Source organism: Vipera berus, assembly GCF_964194415.1.
Source record: "Vipera berus genome assembly, chromosome: 2".
In the NCBI taxonomy this organism is placed as follows: domain Eukaryota; kingdom Metazoa; phylum Chordata; class Lepidosauria; order Squamata; family Viperidae; genus Vipera; species Vipera berus.
In genome coordinates, this window is record NC_138203.1 from 51,388,324 (window position 1) to 51,405,611 (window position 17,288).

Sequence of the window (17,288 nt, forward strand, 5' to 3'; positions counted from 1 at the left end):
GCAGTAGTCTAAACGAGAGGTCACAAGTGCATGAGTGACCGTACGTAGGGCATCTCGGTCTAGATAGGGCTGTAATTGGTGCACCAGGCGAACCTGGGCAAAGGCTCCCCTAGTCACAGCTGTTATGTGGTCTTCCAAGGAAAGCTGTGAATCTAGGAGGACTCCCAAGTTGCGAGCCCTATCTGTGGGGGGTAATAACTTACCCCCTATAGAAAGAGATGGAATGTTCTGAATATCCCGAGATGCCAGTACGTACAGCCACTCAGTCTTGTCAGGGTTGAGTTGAAGCCTGTTCTTCCCCATCCAGACCCGAACTGCTTCCAGGCAACAGGACATCACATCAAGGGCATCACTGAGGTGGTTTGGGGTCGAAATAAAAAGCTGGGTATCATCAGCATACTGGTGATACCCGACTCCAAAACCACGAATGATCTCACCTAGCGGTTTCATGTATATGTTGAATAGGAGAGGCGAGAGGACCGATCCTTGAGGGACTCCACAAGTGAGAGGCCTCGAGCTCGATCTCTGCCCTCCTGTTAATACCGACTGCGAACGTCCCATGAGATAGGAGGAGAACCACTGGAGAACCGTGCCTCCCACTCCCAATCCCCTGAGACGCTGCAGCAAGATACCATGGTCGATGGTATCAAAAGCCGCTGAGAGATCTAGGAAAACTAGGACAGAGGAACAGCCTCTGTCCCGAGCTCTCCAGAGATCATTTATTAGTGCGACCAATGCCGTTTCTGTGCTGTGTCCGGGCCTGAAACCTGATTGGTACGGGTCCAGATAGTCAGTTTCCTCCAGAACCGAAGGGAGCTGATGTGCCACCACACTCTCAACAACCTTAGCAAGAAAGCGAAGGTTGGAGACCGGACGAAAGTTGTTTAATATAGTTGGGTCCAAGGTAGGTTTCTTGAGGAGGGGTCTCACTACCGCTTCTTTCAAGACGGAGGGGAAACAACCCTCACTCAGGGAGGCGGATATCACCGCCTGGAGCCAGATTCGTGTTCCCTCTCGAGCTGAATAAACCAGCCAAGAAGGGCACGGATCTAATAAACAAGTGGTGGAGCTCAGCTTCTTCATAATTCTGTCCACTTCCTTTGGGGTCACAGGGTCGAACTCGTCCCATATAACATCGGCAAGACCGTCCATGTTCTGATCGTTAGACTCTGCCCAGTCGGAGTCTAAGCCGGTCCAAATCCGAGTGATTTTGTCCGACAGATGTTGGCAAAACTCCTCGGCACGACCCTGTAAGGGATCCTCCCTCACCTCTTGATTAAGGAGGGAGCGAGTTATCCTAAACAAGGTGGCCGGGCGGTTATCTGCGGATGCAATGAGTGTAGCGAAGTAATTGGACCTCGCCATCCTCATTGCTGCGAGATAAGATCTAGTAAAGGATCTTAGTCGTGATCGGTCGGATTCAGATCGGGTGGATCTCCAACGGCTCTCTAGGCCCCGTCTCCGACGCTTCATCTCCCGGAGCTCCATCGCGAACTGGGATCTGCATCGGGTCCATTCTTATTGTATATACTCCCATAAGTGCAGAAGTTAGGGTTATTTTTTTAAAAAGTTCAGAATGGCACCAAATATGAGAACTAGCTGTAGGAGCAAAACCAGGCATATAGCTTCAAACTTGAAGCTGAAGTCCACAATCATTTAGGGCCAGTGAGCATGCCTGAATATGTTAGAGCATTTTTAGATTACTCACAGTTAATGACTCCCATTTTATGTCTTCACTTACTGGAAGACAGACAGATGAGGATGCTGCTTACTACACATCAGTTTACTTTTAGGAGGCAGTTCTGGTTCCAACTAAGTAAGTGGATGTAATTCCTCATTTTGGATTTCTTAGAATACTTATGGGGCAGAAATGGATCCCAGATCATTATAAGTAATGTGGACATTGTTTCTTCTCTGTGTAATCAGCTTCCCCTTTAATGTATTAAATGAATTTTTAAAAAGCTAAATTGGGCAGGGATCCTAGCAATTCCAATGGAGGTATATAAATGCATGTTGGTACCTCAGGGTATCATGTCAGAGACATCAGACCAAGGCTTAATGTAACACTTTCTATAAACATTTGAAAGCCAAAGTCACATAATTATGTAAAGTTGCTAAAATTATTTTACATCTCTGTAATTATACGAATTTGGTATCTGTCCACACCAGCATGGGCCAGGAAAGAGCCATATATACTTGCTTGGATATTATTTAAGATATGGGCCAGTCACTTTCTCTCTCTCAGCCCAATTTACCTCACAGTGTTATGGGGAAAATAGGAGAGGGTATTGTATACGTTTTCCGCCTTGAGTTACTTACAAGATAATAAAGGTGTTATTTATAAATATAAGGCATTTATTTATAAATATAATAAATAAATTCTTACATAATTGTGATCTCTAAGTATTTGCCACAACAAACTGTGGCAAGTTCTTAAAGAGATGGGAGTACCAGACCATCTTATTTGTTTCTTGAGAAACCTATATGCGGGTCAAGAAGCAACAGTGAGAACCACTGATTGGTTCAAAATTGGGAAAGGACTCCAGCAAGGCTGTATACTGTCGCCCTGCCTGTTTAACTTATATGCAGAGCACATAATGAGAAAGGCAGGGTTGGATGAATCAAAAGTTGGAATTAAGGTTGCCAGAAGAAATATCAACAACCTAAGATATGCAGATGATACCACTCTAATGGCAGAAAGTGAAGAGGAATTAAAGAGCCTCTTGTTGTGAGTGAAGAAGGAGAATGCAAAACTTGGGTTGAAACTAAACATCAAGAAAACCAAGATCATGGCATCCGGCCCTCTCAATTCCTGGCAAATAGATGGGGAAGAAATGGAGGTAGTGATAGATTTTATTTTCCTGGGCTCCAAGATCACCGCAGATGGGGACTGCAGCCAAGAAATTAAAAGACGCTTCCTTCTGGGGAGGAAAGCCATGGCAAATCTAGACAGCACACTAAAAAGCAGAGACATCACCCTGCCAACAAAAGTGCGTATAGTCAAGGCTATGGTCTTCCCAGTTGCTATGTATGGCTGTGAAAGTTGGACCATAAGAAAGGCTGAGTGCCAAAGAACTGAAGCCTTTGAACTATGGTGCTGGAGAAGACTCCTGCGAGTCCCTTGGTCTGCAAGGTGATCAAATCGGTCAGTCCTAGAGGAGATCAACCCTGACTGGTCTTTAGAAGGTCAGATACTGAAGTTGAAACTCAAATACTTTGGCCACCTAAAGAGAAGGAAGGACTCACTGGAGGAGAGTCTAATGCTGGGAAAGGCTGAGGGCAAGAGAAGAAGGGGACGACAGAGAATGAGGTGGCTGGATAGAGTCAGTGAAGCAGTAGGCGTGAGTCTAAATGTACTTCAGAAGATGGTAGAGGACAGGAAGTCCTGGAGGAACATTGTCCATGGGGTAGCGATGGGTCAGACACGACGTCACAACTAACAACAACAAGAAAAAGAGCTATGAGTCAATAGATAGACAGATAGATAGATAGATAGATAGATAGATAGATAGATAGATAGATAGATAGATAGATAGATAGATAGATAGCCTTTATTGTCATTTTTTACTGTGGGCACAATGACACACATTAAAAATGAAATTTAGTTGCTTGCTCTCAAAGTGTACACATACATAACACACATTTAAACATATTATACACAACATATGTATAGACCTACATCCTTGCTTTTGTAAATTGGATTTAGGCCTATCTCTGTCACAAGACGAAAACAGAGCTCAAGAAGATTTATATGTAAATGTATGAAACTAAATGTTCTATTGTCAGATTCCCCAAGTATGGCAGCAACAAGTGGCTCCTCTGTCATTTTTAACTGTGATTTGGGAACAGACCTTGTTCATATCATATCCAATTCCCATAGCTTCTGTTATGTAGTGGGCTTTTGTGTTACACCATGTGGGTTGCTGGAGCAGCTAACGGCTCTCCAGCAACCCAGACTAACTGTCTCCTGTCCTGCAATTGGCTAGCCCCAGGCGGCAATGGGTGGTTCAAACCTATTGGCTGCCGCCTAGGGGCTAGACTATATATTGCGGCTGGTTGCAGCCCTTGCCCCAGTACAGTTTCCAGCAAGAAATAAAAGTATGAGTTTTCCTGTACTCAGCCTCACGTCGTCATTCCTGCACCCAAGAACCCACTATTTAACAGCTTCCCTTTAAAACCAAACAGAGAAAATAAGTTCCCTTTTATGTTAAGAAAGGAAACACCCACTATATATTTGATGCATCTGTGTGGAAATAAGCACTTCAAACCCACATTCTTAGATTATAATTCCTGTGACCTGTTCATTGAACTGAAGCTGACAAGAAGGCTGCTTTGCCCGGGTACAAAACACAAAGCAGCAAAATAAACCTGGCTAACTCCTAATAACAGATGATGAGCAAAAATGTCAAAACTTCATTTAGGATTGTCATTATCAATTTAATTTTATATTAATCAGTGCATGAAGCATAATAGAAGAAAAAGAGAATGGCAGTGAAATTTAGAAATAACAACACAGTTTTAGGAGGAATGGCGAAAAAAGCAGGGGGGTTTCAAAATTGCTTTCTTTGGCCAGTACATGTCATTAAAAAAAAAGCAGCTTCTACATGAAAATAATATTGTCTCTTAAATTGAATTGCTGAAGATAAGGCCAATACAATGATACATAGGAAGTGGCAGGGGGGGCCTAGCATTGCTCCACTTGGATTAAGGTACCAATAAAAACCTCATCAACTGCTATTTATCCAAAAGAGAAACTTCTTTTGCTGCCAACATCTCATCAAAACATTTTGCAATCACTCAACTCAGCAGTTTGTAACATCGATGAGAGATAAAGGGGCAGGTTCTACTAGTAATGTTAATGCACATTCCTTCTGTTGCTGAGTTGGTAGAAAAGTGTGATGAAATAAACTGCACTATCCCCACAGTGGAGCTGTACATACAGATTTAACTCAGGGTACTTTCAGGGCAACAACTGGAAAATTCTCTGGCTTCTTTTCCTGTGTGACCCAACATTACTTGTGTGGCAGGACATGGCAAGGGAACTCTAAACACCCCTTCCTCTTCATCTTATGCACCATCTGTCACCAGGTTGCTTAGTTTTTGGGATACTTTCTGCAATACATACCAACCAGCTCCTCAACTTTCTTAATATTAAAAATTATTTCTGCTTCTTTCTTTGTGAAGGAAAATGATAGAATTAGGAAGTTTTATCAGTCTGTGGAAAGCTAAAAAGCAAATGAGTATATAATTTCCACAATACTTGGACTCTTGATTTGTACTTCCAACTTACAATTATGCTAATCCTAGGCATATTTATTATTGATACAAGGCAGTTAGGCACAAATGAGAGTGTATCAGAGTTTGGGATTTTTCAACAGTCCTGTGTTATCTAAATTTCTAAAAAAACCACATCAACCTCTTCTTCTTTTAATAGCTTTCTGCTTCTTCATAGTTTTACAGCTCAGTCATTCTCAACATTTCCATTATGAAGTCTACTACATAATCAATAAAAAATTTCAAAAACCACTATATAAACCAAATGTCAGTAGTGCAGTGCCCATACGCACCATGATATAAGTAATTACCCTTAGATGGAGCCCATTAGATCCACAAATTAAATAAGCATTAAGTTAAAAATAATTAAACATCATGTCTACACATTTTGGTGTCCCTTTCTAAATTCTAGTAAGACTTGAGGAGAGAACATCTAAATCTCACAAGCTTTCCAGTTAGAATGCCAATATGTTGTGTTTTTATTTTGTATAGCTAGACTCCCTCTAATAGAAACTACAGATTGGAAGTTTACAGAGCATAGAGTTTTGTGAATGTTGGCACAACACCTCCTCGAGTAACATCCCTTGCTGCAGATATAATTATCTTGTAGAGGAATAAAATTATTTTCTGCTAGGAGAAACAGATATAGAAGCATCCACTGCAGGGTGGGAGTAGATGTCTAGATTGAATGCCCTATAGTTAACATAATGGCACTATTATTAGACTAAGACTAACCAGAAAGGTGTTAGAAGAATTATATGGATGCCTTCACCTGGGAGATATATCCTAAATATAGGATACTAAATTTAACAGATGACCCTAGGCAAATTGTTTCTTAATCACATAGCAGGTCTTACAAAATATGCGGTTGATTCCATCTAGTCATTTCCTAAAATGTTCAAATAGTTTTTCTCTTACCATCTGGAGTCTAGCATAATTTTATGCCTGCAACCCATTGATTTCTCTGTTGTACTCCTTTTACTGGGAATCTAAATAGTATTTCAATGTTCAAAAATAAAAAAGAGTGTTTAAAAGTATTTTTATTCAGCATAATGAATACTCTCTTTTTAAAAATGTGTACATTTTAAACCATCTGTTTCTAGCTTCTTACAACAGAATATCTAGAAAACATAAAACAAAGGTTGAAAAGAATCTTTCAGAGTTGTTAATCACTGAAGCAGCTTTTATTACACTGTGTACAATGGAACTGCATCCAGATGCTCATATTGGCAGAAGGGCTATTTTAGTCCTAGCACAGTTTCAGTTGAATGTGATCCACACAATTTTGAACTTGCATTTCCTACTTATTAGTGATGTGACCATATCTCTGATCATGCATCAGATAAAACAAATGTGTCTCTGTGGAATAGCTGGGCTGCATTTGTTTGCATTGATTTTATAACACCATTGCATGTTAATTTCCACCATTTCAAATAGATTGTAGTCAGGCTGGTAAAAGGAAGTTTGCTTCCCCCCCCCCCCCTGAATTCTGGTAAGATTTGAGGAGAGAATATCACAATCTCAGATTTCCAGTTGGAATGCCAATACATTGTGTTTTTATTTTGCATAGTGAGGCTACCTATAGTACTATTGAAAAACAAAAAGTGATTCAAAAAGGACCACTAATAACAGTGACAAATTGTATTGTTGTATGCATTTTCAAAAGGAGCCAAATGAAGATAACCTGAAAGTTGAAAGAAAGAAAGAAAGAAAGAAAGAAAAAGAAAGAAAATAGCTTGATGATTAGATTCTAGCTTGGTTTGCAGAGAAGAAAAAGATATTTAGGTATTAGAGGAAACAACTCATTTCTAAAAAAGGGAGGCGGGTAGAGATTGGCTTTGGCACCTAATAGCTATGCCAGAAATAGTTTTAGCTGTCTTTTCAAGATTTTTCATGCTGCTCCTACAGTATGTGTCTGAATTTTAATTCACTTCTTTTTTCTCATTTTTAAAAACTCCTACATTTTAAGTATTTCAACAAAATGCTATTGCTAAGGATTTTTTCTAACATCTATTGAATACAGCCTATAGAAAAGCTGCTTCAATTTCATCTAGTGATTAGGGAATGTAAGTGTTAGATGAGACCAGGCAATTATAACTATTCAAAAAATGAGGGGAAAACTATCACTCTACAATAGGACTTTTTCCATGCATTGTTTGCAATGGGATAGGATAGGGATTGCAAGTTATGTTAAACCATGCATTCTTTATTAATGATTTCATGAATACACCATAGTTTGCTGATTCATGCAACAACCTTCATAAAACATGTTTAAAAATCACATTATGTAGATTGATACAACCTGGAAAGGAGCAACCAAATAACTATATTTTGATTTGATGGCTGTGATCCCTTAATACCTTCCTTTGAACCAAGGTTTTTTTGAACTAACTTAATTTTCTGAGACTCATATGGTAGGAGGCTGGAGGTCCCAAACCTTTTTCTCAAAACCCTCTGGGTCTTTACATTCTGGTCCTTCATCCTTTGAGACAGAAACTTGACAGATCTTATTGCCACCACTTTTTTTCCCCAGGGATACTTCAGCTGCCCTTCATTATCCATACCCACTATGGTTTTCCTTCAGGCAATTAAAAAGCCAACATGCAAAAGCTGAAATAATTTTTGGAGTATCATCTCCTGGCTATATATCATAGAACAACGATGACTAAAGCATCCAGCCCTTCCTTTCCCTTTTGAAATAAACCAATCTCTCAAGAAATAAACAGAATAAAACTTTATTTTAAAAACATCAAATGTGAAAATCCTTTGTAATTTTAAATATTGAAATAGAACTGGTCAATGTGAAAGAAGGTGATTTTAGAGCTGCCAAGATGTGGCAGTATAGCAGCTTGCAAATTAGTTAAGAAAGAAAAATGCAAAAAGCTAGGGAAACGATAGCTCTGTTTCTTGACAGACTCCTTCTATATTTTGTTTTAAAAAGACCAAACTTTTTTTTACATCCAGCAGAACAGAAAAGTTAGATATATACCATGTATGTCCAAGAATCATCTCCCACTTGTGGGATGTACATTTGATGAACATATATTCATAACAACTTGGTGTAGGAAATCATAAATCAACCACCGAATGTTGTAAAATTAATTAGTTTGTAATGATGCTTAGAAGGACAAGCAAATGCTTGAGTAATTGTACAGCCACTGTTATTTTCGTCTTAACACCTTAATGCATTGTTGTCTTCTCAAAGTCTTACTTCCATACCATTAAAAGAATATTCTTATTTTTTCTTTCTTTAAAATAAAAAGTGTTCTAGGATACTAGAGTGTGCATTTTTCTCTTTCCACATTACAATGTTCTCTGCAGTCTACAGTATCCTTATAAAGGTACAAGTAGGCATTTCCAGTAAATATAATCTTAATGTAGTAGAATGTTCACATAGTGTTTAAATTTATGCATTTGGCATTCACCCTATTGTCTTCTAATATACAGAAGGGAAAACAAGTAATAAAATAAAAATATATATGAAATCACATATTTTTTCAATTTAAAATGTCATTGTTCATTCATCTTTAGTTGTACTGACTAGAGGTCCTCCAGGGTCCCTTCCAACTCTGTTATTCTGTTGTCCTTCAGATAAAGGATTGCTCCTTCCCTCCCCCTCCCCCCCACATCCCCTCCCTCCCCCCCCTGACTTCCCCGAGCTGAATACAGGGTATTGTTTCAAACAAACTTAAGCTAAAATATGCTAACCAACTATAAATACACTTTAAATCCTATCGCACTTTAACTCCCTTAAACATAAATAAGTAATAATACATCTTATAATTCTAATATTCATTCATATGCTAAATAAAAAAATTTAGTCCCATATTTATTCTGAATATAATCGATCCATCTTCTCCATTCCGAAATATATCTCTGTTGCGATTGTTCTTTCAACTATACTGAAATTTTTGCCATTTCTGCCAAGTTTGAAACTTTTAAAGTCCACTCTTCTATAGTAGGCAGTTTCTCCTTCTGCCAGTATTGCGAAACCAAAAGTCTTGCTGCCGTTATTAAATTCAACATCAATTTAGTTTCTATAACAGTACAATCTGTAATAATACCCAACAGAAATAACTGTGGCAAAAACCTTATCTTTTTCTTAAATATCTTCTGCATATTCCACCAAATTTTAATCCAAAAAGCTTTAACTTTTTTACAAGTCCACCACATATGGCAGGGGTGTCAAACTCAATTTCATTGAGGGCCGCATCAGCATTGTGGTTGTCCTCAGGGGGCTGGGTGGGTGTGGCCTGGGTGGGCGTGGCCTACTGGGTGGGCATGGCTAGAGTGTGTATGGCCTACTGGGTGGGCGTGGCCAGCTCTACATCGTTCGCATCAAGGGTGCCTATGGGGGCCCGGGCAAGAGTGGGATAGATCTGAGGGTCTCTGGCAGGAGGAGGGTCTCTGGGCCAGGGCCAAGGCAGTGGGGGCCGTTCCCTCACTGTTTCCAAGATGGCTTCGTGGGCCACATGAAACCACTTCACAGGCCAGATCCGGCCCCCGGGCCTTGTGTTTGACATGTCTTACATATGGTAATACGTTGCGTCCTCACAACCACACCTCCAACATTTAGGCTGATAATTTGGATACATACGTGCTAATTTTTTAGGATCTAAGTGCCATCTATAAAACATTTTATAAAAATTCTCTCTTAAATTTTGTGCCTGAGTAAATTTTACATTTCTGACCCAAACTTTTTCCCAAACATCCATCGTTATTGGCTCTTGAATATTCTGGGCCCATTTTATCATACAATCTTTAACAAGTTCCATTTCTGAATCTATTTCTATCAATGCATTATATATCCTTCTTATATGTGCTTGACCTTGATCTCTGATTTGTTTTACCAGATTTTCATCTATTGTTGAAATGCCAATTTTCTGATCTTTCCATCTAGCTTGTATCTGGCCATACTGAAACCAAGTTTGTACTATTTTCCCTTCTTTTAAAATTTTAAATGGCTTTAATTGCCATACATTCCTTTCCAGTCTGAGAATATCTTTATATGTAGTCACATCATGTTTAAATCCCTGACTTATGTTTTCTATCGCATGCTTAGGTATTGCCCAAATTGGTATTTTATAATTTAACTTGTATCGGTATTTTTTCCAAACTCGCAACAGGGCATACCTTAATATATGTGTCTTAAAGATATTATCCACCTTTTTATCATACAATAAGTATGCATGCCAACCATATAATAAATCACATCCCTCAAGATTTAATAATCTCCCTTGTGTTAAATTAAACCAGTCACTTATCGATGATAAAGCAGCAGCCTCATAATATAATTTAAGATTAGGCATTTTAAGACCACCTCTTTCACGTATGTCTTGCATTATCTTAAATTTAACTCGTGGCTTTTTCCCTGCCCAAACAAATTTATTAATACCTTTCTGCCATTCCTCCAAATTTGAATCTTTTTTAAGTATAGGTATCATTTGAAACAAAAATAAAAATTTTGGTAAAACATTCATTTTAACTGCTGCAATTCTTCCCAATAAAGACAGTTGTAATTTTTTCCAAGTATCTAATTCTTTTTGTATTTTTATGCTTAAAATGTACTGTAAAACCTTTCAATTAAAAAAAGGATTGCCTTTTGATTGCCTGTCAAATGGACTCTCCTTTGTAAAGTAAGATACAAGGCCAGCCACAGGCATCTTAGCCTTAGTGGTCAGACTTCTTGAAAACTGTTTCTACACTAAGTAAGGCAATTAAATTCTCTCCTGATTTGCATTCCAACTACAAGAAGATTAAATAAGTAGATTTAATGCAGAGAATTTGGAAGCCAGACATACAAAAAAAAAAATTCAGTCTAACACCATCTATTGGAATTCTGTCTAAATATATGTTACTTCCCAAGTTTAAATTATGTTCCTCTTCCTCCCAGGTTGTAAATCAATGGTCATATGACTATTTATTTCCAGCGTTGAATACTTATGCCATCTGTCTTTTTATTGACCAAACAGCTTTCTCTGGCATGAGAATGAAAGATTCCTGCCTCATCAGCTTCAATCCTGACAGTTCCTAGATATATCTATAATGTTACAATCTTGGAGACTTCCCCCCTCCCAGACTTGTTAGTCACCTGGGTCACAGTGATCAATAAAACTTATTGCTTAAGAAGAATAGCTTTTAATATTATGAAAGCTATTCTTAAGCAATAGTGAATAATGCCAATTGAAGAAGTGGAGTTGCATACAGAACATCTATAGGGACTGTAATAGGTGAATTAACTGCAAGCAAAACAAAGTGAAAAGAATTAGTCACAAACACATTCAACAAAATACATATAGATTTCGAAAACTACAATCAATCATCTAATAAAAGAGTAGGGCTGTACCATGGGGCTCTATTGTAGTCTGCCCATTTGTTTAAGGTATGCAGGGCAGTAGTTTGGACTTCTTAATTTTGAAGTGATTACAATCAGGAATACATGCGAATATGTGTGTTTTAGTAAGTAAACAGACTGGGATAATTATTTGGGTATATATGTTCAGCTATCTCTAGGTCTATCAAACATTAGCTCAGCTTTTATTTATTATATATTCCAGAAGATGGTAGAGGACAGGAAGGCCTGGAGGAACATTGTCCATAGGGTCGCGATGGGTCGGACACGACTTCGCAACTAACAACAACAACAATACTTCTCTGCTGTCTGCTAACCACCTATTATAACTTATCCTTTTCCCTTTTCATTCTCTGTTACTTCTTAACGGTGCTTTTTTTGTAAAAGAAAAAGGTGCCGGAACTCACACATGTCATACAACCCGCTTTGCCTACCCTACAAGGTTCCATCCAAAAAAGGTGCTGGAACTCCGTTCTGAGCGTTCTATGAGGAAAAAAGCGCTGCTTCTTAATGGGTCCACCAGGAACTGAGTGATGTAGAGAACCCAGACTAAAACAAGAGCCACAAGGGGTGAACAACCTGCACTCTGGAACATATACTTGTTCATTTTCATTATAACATAAGAGCCCAGCTTAGGCGAGTTAGCACTGGGGGAGAAAACTATGCCAGTTCTAGCAACTCATTGCTTGTTTATAGCTGTAACCTAAGAACACTGATAGATGGCACAATATTTTTAGAGTTCAAGTGACTGATTACAGCAACTCAAAAAAGAAAGCTGACCTATACCTTTTTTTTGTAATTTTATGTATCATTTAGATGCTCTTGGACTTTGCAATGAAGGTTTAGAGCCCAAGAAGTATAATTCCTTGTTCAATAAGGATTATTGGAGGGAATGTTAATTTCTAGATACACTTTATGTTTTCCTTCCAAACAAGGTCTGCTGTGGTTTGGTTGTTTTCCCAGTCAGACATGGGAAGAATTCCAGATCTGAATTAATATGACAATTTGTCCTTGTCACTGTCTTTTTTTCATTCCACCCCCAGAAACATATCATTTTTTATCATTATACACGTTCCTCATAAATATAATTGTAAAAGAAATGGTAAATGGTGAAACCAGTAGATGTAATGTTGTAGGAATTAGAAGCAAAACAATGTTGTGGATTCACCTTATGCTAACAGTAATCCAGAGCAGCTTCAGATGATGCATTCTGGGGGATGGAGAGAACTGAAGTTCACCATCATATGTGGATGGTACCAGGCTGTGGAAAACCACTTGATATTGCTCTGGCAAGACACAGGAAGCAACAAGCAGCTAGAAAGCAGTATCAGAAAAATAATTAGTTGATGGCTTTGAAATAAAGGTATAGAGAGAATCTTTCCTTGCGTAATGGCATAAATACACTGTGAAATCATTTTTTTCTTGCCCTTTTTCCATGGCATTGTCTTCATGTCAACCCTGACCCATGAGTAAGAGAACCTTAACTCATCTTTAGCTGTACTGACATTAAAGTACTGTTCCCTCCCTACTGCATTCCAACATTGTCCAAGGGCAGCATCAAGATGTATAAAATCCTTTAGCCTTTGTCACCTATTACTTTGGAAGGAAATCAGGGTATATATGCTATATATGATCAATGGAAATTAAGCAATGCCTTGCAAATCCATATTATTCTATTCATAAATAAAATAAAATCCTATTGTAGAAATTTCAAACTCAGCTGTGGGAGATATTTGAAAATAGTCCTTAATTAATTGATATTGAATTGTGTTACAGCAGACTGGTACACTTCCAATGTATTAGAATTTAGTCTCCATAGTGCTCAAGCAACCTCACCAGCCTAAAGAGCATTAGGTTCAGGAACAATGTAGCTAGCATAAAAATTCATGCAATCGGGTTCAAAACACTGGGAGATGGATGTGCTATAGGTGACTGTTAAAAGATGTGCTATAGGTGACTGATACAAAAAAGATAAATTAAGAAGAGGGAATTAAGGGCTTGAGATGAAAATGCAGGATGCACTGTGTTGTGTCTGTAAATAGTTGCAAACAAGGAGAATAGCAGATTGCAATATAGCTGGGTTTAGAGCGGGAGATTCCGGTGCAATCATTGGTTACAATAAACAAGAAGCGGGAAAATAGACTCCGATGATTGGTTACAGTTCAAACAGTTCCACTATAAAAGCTTGCAACATTTGACAGTTGACAGTTGACTTATGTGTATTCAATAAACTCGTTCATTGTAAAACCACTCTGAGTCCTCGTCTATCAGAACCAAACAATTGGCGACGAAGGTGGGATAGACAGAAGACCAGAGAATCAGCGAAATTGTTGCGCAAAGGCGGCAAATTCGAAAGCGTGTCACAGTCAACCGAGCGGCCGCGGCGGAATAAGAAAAATTCTCCGAATGGCGCAAATAGGGTCATTGAAAGAATTCGACCCAAACTTTCCAGAGGATTGGGAAGAATACATCGGATAAGTCGAAGGGTTCCTGCTAGTGAACGGAATCACAGACGACCGGAAAAAGGCGGCAGCATTATTGACAATTTGCGGCACACCGGTTTATCGAATCGCTGTCGGACTGTGTCAACCGCAGCCGGTCTCAAGCGTGCCATATGCTGACCTCCTAGCCAAACTAAAGGTCCACTTCACACCTAGGAGATCCGAACTCTTCTGGCGGCGCATTTTTGAGAAAAGGAACCAGAGACCGGGAGAATCCATACAAAAATTCGTTGCTGCCGTCAGGGAAGCCGCAGTACGATGTAAATACGACAATTTAGAAATAAGAATTCGGGACCGAGTAGTACTGGGCTTGCGAGACGAGCAGCTGCAAAACAGAATAATCGCCAAACCCACCAGCGATCTGCAGGAAGTGCTGGATGAACTTTTAACATACGAATCCACCGGGTATCGCGACCCCCCCCGCAGTAGCATGGCAGTGTCGGCCGAGATCAACCAAGAAGGCTATGTGGACTGCGGGGAGGTGGACCAGCAGTGGGAAGAAGATATCGCTGAAGTCTCCAGACGATTCGGAAAATTGGCGCCTAACCCATCCCGAAGTGAGGGGCCGGAACCTAACCGCCGTCACCAATCCGCAACACCGCAAAGACAAGCGATAGGGGCCCAACGACAATGGAGGGACACCACAAACAGACCGCGCGACAACGATAACCAAAACCGGTGTGGCAGCTGCGGAGGCAACCATCCCCGCGCCTCTTGCCGATTCCGTACCGCAAAATGCAGAGCGTGTGGGAAGACCGGCCACATCCAGGCCATCTGTAGGAGCCGTGCTCGCGACAACCGCCTTCACGAAGTCGATGTGTGGCCCGAAGGTAAGGTAACCCTTACTTTAGTGGCAAAGAGACCCCTAGACCCAGGGTTAAAATTCCAAATCTAGGGGAGGTGGCGCGTGTCAATCGCAGTAGGAAAGGAAAAAATAGCAATTTTCCAGAAGGAAAATTAAAAATCATAGTCCATCTGCAAGGGGTTCCTTGCAGAATGGAAATAGACTCAGGGGCTTCAGTGTCAATAATATCCAGTGAAACCCTTGAAAGGATTGAACAAATAAGTGGAAGGAAAATTCCACTTAGTTCAACAAAAATTCAATTAACCGATTTTCAAAAAACCCCAATAAAAATAAAAGGAAAGATTAGCCTTAGTGTTAAATTTAAGGGGTTTAAGGGGGTTTTAGATTTAATAGTCACTGAGGGACAAAGGACTAGTTTAATTGGCCTTAACTGGTTCCCAGCCCTGGGCATTTGGATCGGGGGAATAAATTCAGTAATTAAAAATAAGACCCTCGAATCAGTCTGCAATGAATTTGCAGACGTATTCGATGGATCTCTAGGTAAATACAAAGGGCCCCCAATTAAATTTAATCTAGACCCCTCAGTAAAACCTATCAGGCTTAAGGCCCGAAGGGTACCTTTCGCCCTGAAGGAAAAAATCGAGGCCGAGCTCGACAGGCTTGTAGGCCAGGGCGTCTTAGAACCTGTTGAGGGTGGTTTGTGGGAAACGCCGATTGTCACACCCCTCAAACCCAATGGGGATGTGAGAATCTGCGCTGACTACAAAGCCACCCTGAACATTGGAATGAAAAAACATGCTTACCCGGTTCCGACGGTGAAGCAGGTCCTCGCCACGATCCAGGACGGCGCCATGTTTGCCAAGCTAGACAAACGTATGCGCATGCGTACTTACAATTGACTGTTTCTGAAGAGGCTGCAGAAGCACAGACGATTGTTACCCACAAGGGGGCGTTCCGAGTCCACAGACTGCAATTTGGTATTGCAGCAGCTCCAGGCATCTTTCAAGAAGTGATGGAGAGGACCTTAAAGGGCATACCTGGTGTATGCCCTTACTTTGATGATGTCTTGATAGCTGGAAAAAATGAGGAAATGTTAGTGGAGCGGCTTGAACAGGTATTGGGAAGATTTAGGAGGGCTGGATTGAAACTAAAAAGGGAAAAATGTTGCATTGGGGTTAAGTCCACTGATTTCTTGGGGTTCAGGATAGACAAAAATGGAATCCATCCTACCCCTGACAAAATTAAAGCAATTAAATGGGCTCCTGAACCAAGGAACAAGGCTGAACTACAAGCCTTCCTTGGCTTAGTAAACTTCTACCATACATTTGTGCCACACAAGGCTGCCATTGCAGAACCCCTCCATAGACTCTTAGATAAAAAGACTCCTTGGCAGTGGCTGAATAAACATAGAGTTAGTTTCCAAACTGTAAAGGACATTCTTTCCAGCCAATCAACAGTAACCCATTTTATCGAAAATAAACCAATTTATCTAGCGTGTGATGCTTCACCTTATGGTGTGGGGGCTGTTATCAGCCACTTAGACAACCAAGGTATACAAAGACCAATCGCATATTATTCCCGGACGCTAACCAAAGCAGAGCGGAATTATGCTCAGATAGACAGGGAAGCCTTAGCAATCGTGGCAGGAGTAAAAAAGTTCCATGACTACCTTTATGGTAGGAACTTTACCATACTGACTGACCACAAACCCCTATTGGGACTGTTTACCACGGATAAACAGACTCCCCAAATCATGTCACCCAGAATGCTGAGGTGGTCCATTTTCCTCTCGGCATATTCATTTTCTCTCCAATACAGACCGGGCAAGGACATGGGACATGCTGACGCCCTTAGCAGACTGCCATTAAACATCACTGAGGAAGACCCTGCCCCTGTGGGACAAATAATGTCCCTACAGGACATTCCTGACTGGCCTTTAACCGCTAAAGATATAGCTGTGGCAACAAATAATGACCATACTTTAAAGAGAATAATGGCCTGGGTCCTGAGCGGGTGGCCAAATGCCAACCCTGATGCCAAGTACATTCCCTATTTTAGAAGAAAAGATGAACTGTCAGTTCATTTGGGATGCTTACTGTGGGGAAACCATGTGGTCATTCCCGAAATCCACAGACCAGCTATTTTATTAGAGTTACATGAAGGGCACCCAGGAATAGTACGTATGAAGGCGTTGGCTAGGAGCCACTTGTGGTGGCCAGGACTGGACAATGACATTGAGGAATGTGTTGCCAATTGCCATTTGTGCCAACGTTCTAGGCCGGAACAACAACACATTCGTACGCATAAGTGGGAGTTAGCTAGGAATCCTTGGTCCAGGATTCATATTGACTTTGCT

General features: G+C 40.2%; 1 protein-coding gene across 3 annotated transcripts in view; it reads right to left on the bottom strand.

The window, feature by feature from the left end:
* Positions 1-16,597, bottom strand: part of CCDC112 (coiled-coil domain containing 112) — a 33,889-nt gene extending 17,292 nt beyond the window's left edge. For all 3 annotated transcript variants that reach the window (XM_081315582.1, XM_081315585.1, XM_081315584.1), the window contains exon 1: positions 15,826-16,597. The gene's annotated coding sequence lies outside the window, so the exon portion shown is untranslated. The remainder of the gene's footprint in view (positions 1-15,825) is intronic.
* Between the last annotated feature and the right edge of the window lie 691 nt (positions 16,598-17,288).